The following is a 10648-nucleotide window of genomic DNA, read 5'->3' on the forward strand; positions in this document are numbered from 1 at the left end:
AAATAAATTCTTGAACTGATAAGAGAATTAATGGTAACTTCTAAAGGAAGCAGGTTGAAAGTTTCTCTCTCTTCCTTCTCATAATCTCTTATTCTTTCTTTTGAAATTTTGAGCCATTTGGAGGATTTTTGAAGACTAAAATTTTAAGGATTTGTTTTAGTTATTTTTTTAATCTTAAGAGTGACAAAATTTTGTGTGGTTCACCTCCACCCGAACAATCAACTGAATTTGTTGTTGTTGTTTACTGCAGTACTTTTATTTCCCTCACAATGACCAAATGTTGCTGGGAACAAATGTTCTCACGTGACAGTAGAAAACCAACATTTGTTGTCATCTCTTAAAGAACTGGGAATTGCATACAAAAACCTTACGTAAATTGAAAGGATGAATCCATTTATAGGTGTAAATGCAAACCATTTTCCATCTCAAGGGAAGTAACGACCATCAGATATTCCGGCAGGAAATTGTGGGGTAAGAAAGGAAAGTGGGTTCTAAGGTTGGGACCTTCCCAACCCCATCATACACCAAAGACAAATGCCAGCTGGCTCAGGACTCTTGCCAGCCTCTAAAGAAATCCTGGAATAAGCAGCTCTTACACACGAATACCCTGCACAGGTCAAGAAACTCATGGGCTCGCAGATTCTCATCAGGACCATGGGTTTTTCTTCCACAAACATGTTCTCACCTCAGCCAGGTAGTGATGGAGCTGCATGGATTGGGGGTTTAAATCAAAGATACGTACAGGATATTAAACATAGACCAGGGCTTCTCTGGTGGCGCAGTGGTTGAGAATCTGCCTGCCAATGCAGGGGACACGGGTTCGAGCCCTGGTCTGGGAAGATCCCACATGCCGTGGAGCAGCTGGGCCCATGAGCCACAACTACTGAGCCTGCGTGTCTGGAGCCTGTGCTCCGCAACAAGAGAGGCCGCGATAGTGAGAGGCCCGCGCACCACGATGAAGAATGGCCCCCACTCTCCGCAGCTAGAGAAAGCCCTCGCACAGAAATGAAGACCCAACACAGCCAAGAATAAATAAATAAATAAATAAGTTAAAAAAAAAAAAAAACATAGACCAAAGGAACAGTTAACTTAAACAGAAGGTCAAAATCAGCAAGTTGTACAATCCAGGGCTGATAGCAGATACAAACTTCAAGGACAAATTTCTTTTCAAAGGCTTATTCCAGTTTCATGAGGCTAGCATGAGGTGTGCACACTTGCCAGGGCAAATTTATGCTCTTGAATGAACTTATGCAGCAAATTCTATGGGTCTGTTCGCAGTCAGTCTATTTAGAAGTATTTGCGGTGGACGATGGGGGGCCGGGCCTTGTCATACTCCCACTCGCTGATCCACATCAACTGGAAAGCCAGGATAGAGCCCCCGATCTGCACCTGGTACTTGTGTTTAGGAGGAGGGTTGATCTTGATCTTGATCTTGATCTTGATCCTGCTGGGAAACAGTGCCGTGATCTCCCCCTGCATCCTACGGGTGGTGTGGGGTACATGATGGTCTCCCCAGACGTCACCCTTCAGGATGGAGTTGAAGGTGATCTCCCAGATGCTACAGGACTCCATACCCAGGAGGAGGGCTGGAAGAGCGCCTATGGACCCCAGAACTGTTTATCGTAGCTGCTGATCACCTGATGGTCGGGCAACTCGCAACTGTTCTCCAGGGAGGAGGAGGACACAGCGGTGGCCATCTCCTGCTCCAACTCCAGGGCGACGTGGCAGAGCTGCTCCTTGATGTCATGCATGATTTCCCACTGGGCGGTGATGGTGAAGCTGCAGTCACGCTCCGCGAGCATCTTCATGAGATAGTCGGTCAGGTCCCGGCCACCGTGGTCCAGGCGCAGGATGGCGTGGGGCGGGGGTGGGAAGGCGTGTACTCCTGGTAGATGGGCACAGTGTGGGTGACCCTGTCTCCAGAGTCCAGGACAGTACCAGTGGTACGGCCAGAGGCTACAGGGACAGCACAGCCTGCACAGTCATGCACACGGCCGGAGTGTTGAAGACCTCGAAGGAGATCTGAGTCATCTTCTCAGGGTAGGCCTCAGGGTTCGGGGGGCCTCTGTCAGCAGCAGGGGGTGCTCCTTGGGGACCACGCCCAGCTCATTGTAGCAGCTGTGGTTGCTGCCTATCTTCTCCATACCACGTCGTCCCAGTTGGTGATGATGCCGTGCTCCATGGGGCACTTGAGGGTCAGGATGCTGAGCTTCGCTCTGGGCTCATCTGCCACGTGACTGTCCCAAGCCTACCGTGACACCCTGTTGTCAGGGGTGGCCGATGATGGATGGAAACTCGGACCCCCGAGAGGCGTCATCCCCAGCAAAGCCAGCTTTGCACGTGCCAGGGCGATCGCGGATGAGGAGCGTAGAGATTTCTTCTTCGCTAGTGATGGGCCGAGGCAGCGGCAGCGTGGAGCAGCCAGAGGACAAGCAGAGGCTGTCTGGCGCGGTGAGTCTTCAACTAAATTTAACTGAGCAAACACTGCTGGAATGCCTAGGCTGTGTGGGATGTTTACGAGCCAGGGTCATGCCTTCCAGAAGATTAGATGCTGACAGAGACAGATACAGGCATCATATACTTAAGAATGAAGGACACTGAGAATAACCGAATTAACATCTCTGAAGAACAGATTCTGTTGTTTTTATATTCATTTTTTTCTGGTGATAAATGATTATAGAAAACCTGCAAAATTCAGAAAAGTCCTCCAAACACTAGAAACCCTCACCTACCCACCGCCCCCCCTGCCAGATAATCACCCCAGATGTAAATATAGTCTGCTAACCTGAAAGAGAAATGAACAAGGAATGTTAAGCATGAGAACTGTGTTAAAGGCAGAACTGATAACATTTGACAACTCATTGAATGTGCTGAGAAGGGAGTCATCAAGAATTACCATGATTTTCAAAACTAAGCAACTTGGTGCACAGTGATGGAATAAACCACATAAGAAACTTGAGAAGAGCAGAGGCTTCCAGGAAAGGAGAGGTGTCAGTTTAACTATTTGAAGCTGATGTAACAGCAGTAGAGTCACATGGAAATCCCAATAGATGGTTGGTTAGGTAGAATAAATACTACCAGTAATATTCTTAAGGTATTCATATTTAAGTTGGCCATTGAAATCTATTTTTAAAGATCACTTTAAACTATACATCACAAACTCTGAATTGTGCTGAGAATTAAAGACACTGAAATTATATTTTGATCCTGACCCTACCATTATCTTTGGTATAAAGTTATAAAGAGATATGCAATGAATATTCCTCATTCATAAATAATTCTCACTAATGTTTACCAATAATTTCCAATCTCAAGCACCTATGAAAATATCAATTTATTAAAACTCCAAGCTCATGGGCTTCATTCTGTTCTACAAATGAGACAACAATGTCACCAAGAACTGAAAAGTCTTAACAGTGAAAACAAGTCATACTGCTACAACTGACACTTCGAAGCCTGGAGTCTAAACCACCCAAATAATGCTTACTGAGCCACTGTGGCTACTAGTCTAAACAGGAAAGATTGATAAGTATCCATTCTCACTATTTTTCTTTTTTCAGACCCTTAAGGACTTTCTTTCTGCAGACTCAGTCGATTAGGATCCTATGCAAATAAATAAGTAGTAGATACCATTGGTTATCTACTCAATTTTCATTTTCCCTTGTTCCTTGCTATCAGTTTCCTATTTTGTTCCTGTAGACCAGGACTTCAGACATGGTGGATAACTTTTGATTGGCCTAAACCAATGGAGATAATTCACTTCATTTTGCTAGTCATTGGTCTAGGTGCAGGCATGTGATACAATTCTGGTCAATGAGATGTAAGAGGAGTTATGTTTCTGGGTTCTGGAAGTGTTTGCCTCCTCAATGAAAGAGCATTGAGAGTAGAAAGACCATTTGCCCCCCACCTCTCTCCATCCCTGTGGGGACACGATTATTTTGAGCTTCAGCAGCCATTTTCAACCATATGAAAAAAAAATCAGACATATGCTGAGGATAGCAGTGCAACAAAAATCAGAAAGTCATGGATCTTTTGTGACATCTCTAGAATGAGCTACCAACCCTGGAATTTATACCGCCAAACTTTCTGTTATGCTTAACCATTACTTGACTTTATACTTGAAGCTATTGTCAGCTATAACTTGCAGTGAAGAGCAATCCTAATACTGTTTGTAAAGCACCTTGCATAGCGGAGGCACTCAACAGATTTTAATTTAAATAAAATTAATAGGCAATCCAAAGATCACTAGGCTCAGAGGCACACTGTAGAGCCCAGATTTAGTCTAGCTGAAGAGTGTGTCTGGGATAGGGACCCGAGTCCCAAAGTCCAGCATCCTTCGCGTAACACCAGCTTGCTCATTACCTACATCAGGGTGTCGGCTTTTGTTTTTCGATATGTTCTTCAAGTGGTTGGATGCATGCCTTGAAACAGCCCAGGTTGCTGAGTTCCTGCAAGCTCCACACCCCCCTTCTACATGACTGGACATTCTTCATCAGACTAATTTTCACTCCTCTGAGTATCGCTGTGTACCATCGTTCACCACTACATCTTCTCTTCCTGCTTCTTTCTATGGCCTTGAGAACAACCATGTTGGAGTGGAATAAACCGGAGCCTGGCAGGGTAAGAGAAATGGAAAAGGAACAGAGGCCTGAATAATCCATCAGCTGGCTAATCCATCTGTGAATAATTCATAAACTGACTAATCTGACCCTACCATCCTGCCTATACAGCTAGAAAAAAAGAAAGGAGCCTTCAGGCAGCTAGCCTTTTCTCTTCTTCCAACGAGTTCCAATATCTCAGAGCAAAGCCAAGAACTGTTCCCACCACCACCACATCCACGGGGCTTGGAAGAGACAGACATTCAGTTATATGGTCTTCTCTGTGGTTTCACTGGTGACAGTAAAATACTTCAGGCAGAGGAAACAAAACATCAAAGGATTCAAAGGAAATGAGGTCATCAGAATCAAGTCCCCAGTGTTCCCGGGAAGAGAATCTTCATGGTTGAGAAAAAAGACACGAAAACAACACATTTATTTAAAAATCTGATTCTAGATCTTCCTTCCTTCTCAAGAACAAAAGTATGCATTTCTCAGTACCCTCTGTGAGCTCACGGAATAGAGATCCCAAGTCATAGAAAAGGAAAACAAGACTGCAACTTTTTGTTAACCTGGTATGGAAGGATGGGTAAATACCAGTGTTATCTGTTATTGATGTGCTATCTGTCTTTGATATGGGAAGTCTATATTTTAAGGAGAAAAAGTTTTGATCCATAGAATGTCCCCAGGTAGCTGATAATGGGACAGCGACATAAGTGAGATTTTTTTTTAAAATTTGGTGAGATTGGGAATCAGGTAGCCAGTATCCACATCAAAACTTTGAAGAGGAAGATCTCTGTCACTCCACGTCATTATCTGTTGAGTGTTTTTAACCCTTAGATGTTTTCCCCCTTGAATGAGAAAGAAAACTCTAATGGAATAAAAGCAGGTATGTCCTAAATGCTTTTAGCATTTATTCTTTCATTCTCCACACCTTCAATCTTTTGCTAAGTTTCACCTCTCTGCTGGGCACAGGGACTCATAGAAGAATCGAGCAAAGCCTCTGCCCACAAGAGTTTGCAGATTTGGGAACAAAATTATTCATCTAGAAGCCTTGAATTAATTATATCTGGGCACCACCACTTGCTTTAATATAAAGCACATAGAATTCCGTAGAACATGGCAGCCAGAAGAAAGCTTAGGGGGCTGTCCGTGAAGGGGAGAAAGAAGGTAAGGAAAAGTTTGAGTGGCCCAGTCTGCTTTAACCTTCTCTGAATAATTAAAGGCCCGGCTACTCCAAACTGGCCCCTCCAAACGAGAGCCCACCACTTAGTTGAGGTGCTCAATAATATTTATTAAAGGGATAAATGAGCCCTCTCTGTATTCAAATACATAAAAAGGCAACTCCATCTCTGAGAGGTGATTGTTCAGACGGTGAAGTCTCCCAATCTCTAGTTCATAGTTTTGTCAGACACAATGCCATACAAGTGAAAACAAACCTTTTATCATTGATCTAGACCTCTGTCATTCACACTGGAGGCTCATCATTCTTTGACCTGCTTCATAAATTTTCATAGAGAATTTTTAAGTAAATATTTTACTGACACATAACACGCAAACAGAAAAGTGCACAAATGGTAATGGTACAGTTCAAAGGATTTTTGCCACGTAATCATACCTGGTTAACCAGCATCTGGATTAAGAAGCAGAGATTACTAGCACCCAGATTCCTCCCTCGTGACTCTGCCTTTACCTGCTCCCCTTCCCCACCCCCACCAACACACACATACACACACAAAGGTAGCAGCTATTCTGATTTTTATCACTATAGATTATTTTTGATTGTTTTTAGTTTTATATAAATAAATTACTAATGGGGTATCTTTTTGAAACTAGTTTCTTTCACTCAATATTATATTTGTGGGACTCTTTCCTGTGGTAGTGTGTATTTATTACTGCCTCATATTCCACCTGGTGTATACACATACATTCTTGTGCCCACCTACATAACAATTTATTCATGCTTCTACCACTGAGGGACAGTTAAGTCACTCTCATTTTGAGCTCTTAAGAATGTAGCTGAAAAACCATTCTAATTCATATTTTTTGGTGCATATATGTGCCTATTTCTCCTCAATATATACCAAGAAGTGAAATTGCTGGTTTAATATAAGTATATGTTAAACTTTATTAGAAACTGCCAGTTTTCCAAAGTGCTTTCACTAATTTACATTTCTATTAGCAGAGAATGAGCATGCCAGTTTGTGCTTGCCAACACTTAGGATTGTCAGTTTTCGTTTTGTTTTGTTGTGTTTAGCCATTCTGATGGATACATGGTATCCCACCATGGTTTTAATTTGCTTTTCCTGATGACAAATTGTATTGAACACTTTTTCATATGCATGTTGGGCCATTTAGATAGATAATTTCTTCTATAAAGTGTCTTCAAATCTTTTGCTGTTTTTAAAATTGGGTTATTGCTCTTTTTTGTGGATGAATACAATTTCTTTATGTATTTGATATATGAGTCCTTTGTCATACTTTTGCACTGCAACTTTGCGTTACCTTTTGACTTTCTTAATGATGTCTTCTAGTGAGCATAAATTCTTCATTTTAATGAAGTTCAGTGTATCAGTCTTCTTCCTTTACATTAGTCCTCATGTCCTGTTTAAGAAGTCTTTGCCTACCCCAGGCTCATGAAGATCTTGTTGTGTGTTATCTTCTAGAACTGTGCCATCCATTAGGGTTGCCACTAGCCAGATGTGACTATTTAAAATTAGATGAATGAAAACTAAATAAAATTCAAAGCTAATTTCCTCAGTTGAACAAGCTGTATTTCAAGTGTTCAATAGCATTATGTGGCTAGTGGACAAGGACTTTTCCATCTTCATGGAAAGTTCTATTGGACAGCACTGGTCTAGAAGTTCTGTTGTTTTAACTTTCACATGGCTATCCACAATCCACCTGGAACTAATTTTTTTGTATAATGTGAGGTAGGGACAGTTAGTCTTTTATTGGATCCACTGATGGGATATTTGGCAATCAGGATTGTTTGCCAGAGAATAGAAACACACTTTCATTGTGTTACACCACTGAGATTTTAGTGTTTGCTTTAGCAGCTAGTGTTGCTTACGTTAATAAATAGAATCTACAATGTCACTGGTCTCCATCTTCCACCTCTTTTTTTTTTTTTTTTTTTTTTTTGATGAGGACCATCTTTAAAGTCTTTATTGAATTTGTTATAATATTGCTCCTGTTCTTTGTTTTGGCCTTTTGGCCACGAGACATATGGGATCCTAGCCCCCTAACCAAGGTTCGAACTCACACCCTCTGCATTGGAAGGTGAAGTCGTAGCCGCAGGACCACCAGGGAAGTCCCTTCCACCCTTTCTTAACCTTAGGTTTCAGTGCATGCTTTCTTTTGGGTTAGGACTTCTAATTCCTATCCTACTTTTTCTTCCTTCTCACCAGTTCAATTTAGATGTCTTGGGACCCCATTTGTAGAACCCCCTCCCTTCTTTGGATCGTTGAAATGAGGGGCACGTGTATTCATACACACACAGGATAAGATATTCTTTACTGAGCATCTGCCATGTTTAAATTGCTCTTCACCAATGTCTAACTCTTCCTCACCAGCTTTCATAAGAATACTATCCCACACCTCCCTAATCTGATTGTTTCCACCGGAATATAACCTGATCATTGTGGACATGTTCATGCTTCCCACAGACTTTACAGGTTGGAGAACAAGTCCAAGACCTGCCTCTCATAGATACCTCTTTAATCAAAAGCTACCATGAACTAAAGGCTTACCGTGCAGTATATAAAATGGGGAACCCTATGAAAAGAGAAGTCCCATAACCCTTGAGGGGGCTGGATCAGATGCCTCAGGAGGGTAGAGGCTGGCCACTTGGGCCAATGCTAGAGCAGAGTTCTGGGGTTTCTTTGGGACCCAATAATTACATGAAGTTGACACTAGCGGTTGGATCACAAATGCAAGGCAAAGGAGAAATGTTGTCAGTCAAATATGGAAAGCTAAATTTATCTTCCGGTGTCCTAGGCTGAGTTCTCCAGAAGTAGTAAGTAATTCAGAAATAGCCCATGAAGGAGCCAAAGAGTCCAGCCTTTGTTTTTACTGGGTGATCCTGAGCATGACTGAGTTTGTCTGGGCTACAGGTATAGAATCAGAACAGACTGATTGGATGATTTGATCTGTGTGACTACATTATGTAAATTCCCAAGTAATTCTGCTTCTGCATGGGAGTTCTACAATCTAACAACCACATCCTTCCTTCATTCTCAAATGTTTTTGTATATCACCATGAGTCAGACACTGCCTGAAGAATGAAATGAATGAGACTGACATTGTCTCCACCTTCATGGACTTACAATTTAGTAGGAAGAAATGAAAGTTCAGAGAGGTAAAGAAACTTGCCTTAAGCTACATAGCTAAAGAGAAGCAGAACTAGCATCTCAACCCAGGTAACCAGATCCCACACCAGGTACTTTTAATCTAGTTGTCTCCCTGAAGATGTCAACAATCAAGTCATGCATGGCAATATAGAAGCAATGGCCACATTTTTCTTCCTCCCTAAAAATCCTTCTTGGGAAGGTGGGAGAGAAAAGTCAAATGAATTTAATTATCTTTTTAATAATTTTGAGAGAGGTGTTACTTTTTCATTAAAACACAATTATAAAAACTGAGCAAAAATTTAAAATCAAATTCAATTTTTGTATAGAGAGCACCAGACCAAAAGACCATCCTTTCCCTTTTATAAACAACTTTTGCAGGATGTGAAAAGACTTGGTGATAGGTGTATAATTTTACTGATCCTTTAGAAGCAGCTGAAATGTAGAAAAACCAGAGAGCTGGCTTAGAACAGATCCCCTGCATTGGCTTCAGCTGCCTAAATGTGGTCATTTCAAGAGAGATTCCCAAAGTTAATTATGTTTTCCTGTAAAATGTAGCATTAATTGTAAGTGTAGAGTATTAAAATGGAATGTATAATACACTACTCAGATGGTTTGTTGTTGTTTTTTTCCAAATAAGTGTACTGCACATGATGTCCCTGTAATGGTATTAATTATTTATCACTCTGTGTGGAGAAAATATTAGTTATAATAAAGTGTAAAAGGGTTATTAGCATTTCTGAACAATAAATAAAGTGGAAGTTTTTAGATCAATATGATGAATATATTAAGTTAAAATTCTTTCTTGCCATAACAGTTGATAAGATTTTATGGACCAATCTCCTGAAAGTGTTATGAAGATTTAAAAAGAAATATATTAAATAAAAATAAAATCTATTAAAGAAGGTAAGTTTAAATATTTGATGATATAATTAAGTCTTATTAATGTAACATTCTTTATTTTTCAGCTTAAAAATGCACAGGATTGCCACCTCTTTTATCTTAATCAGACACCATGCTTGTTGTAATTATTTGTTATGTATTTTCATTAATGTTTGATTAATATTAACTGTTTGAAATAAAACAATATTTTTTTCTTTAGCTATGATGACTAACGGGGTCTACTTCGCAGCTAGCAGATAGAGAGCTTGAAAGAAAATGGGAGAGCTGTCCTCCCAGCTCTCCTGGGCCAAGGGCAGGACACCATCAAAAAAGCCTTAAAATTTCACCTTCTGCTTCCAAATGTACAGGACCATGGCTTTGCCATGCCTGGGAAAGCCAGTTTTACCATCATCTGAGAAGCACAGGGTTCAGAGCAGCAAAGCACTGGATTCAAACTCAGCTTCTGATCCTTACCCTCTTTTATTTTGGGGCAAGTTGCTAACACCTGGAGCCTCAGTTTCTTGATCTATAAAATGAGAATCATAACACCTTTTTTTGCAGGTTAGCTGTGAGAATAAGAAAGAGTAAATATATAGCTCCTGACTCAGAGGAGATGCTAAATAAGGAAAAAAATAATAATCTGATGCTCGAGTACTTAAAATTATGGGAAAGAAGGCATTAGTGTGGGTTCTGATTCAGTTTAGCTGGAGAAAGAAGAAAGTAATAGTGTATATCTGATGACACTCTTTTTCAAAGAGCATGCATTAAAAATGAGTGAGAACCCATATGCTATACCATTAGGAAAATTAAAAGACAAGCCAC

At 40.9% G+C, this 10648-nt stretch overlaps 1 pseudogene; it reads right to left on the reverse strand.

Moving 5' to 3' along the window:
• Window positions 1-1287: 1287 nt before the first annotated feature.
• On the reverse strand, window positions 1288-6311 carry LOC103014588 (actin, cytoplasmic 2-like; annotated as a pseudogene).
• Between the last annotated feature and the right edge of the window lie 4337 nt (window positions 6312-10648).

The sequence above is a fragment of the Balaenoptera acutorostrata genome, chromosome 4 (assembly GCF_949987535.1).
Source record: "Balaenoptera acutorostrata chromosome 4, mBalAcu1.1, whole genome shotgun sequence".
Classification (NCBI taxonomy): domain Eukaryota; kingdom Metazoa; phylum Chordata; class Mammalia; order Artiodactyla; family Balaenopteridae; genus Balaenoptera; species Balaenoptera acutorostrata.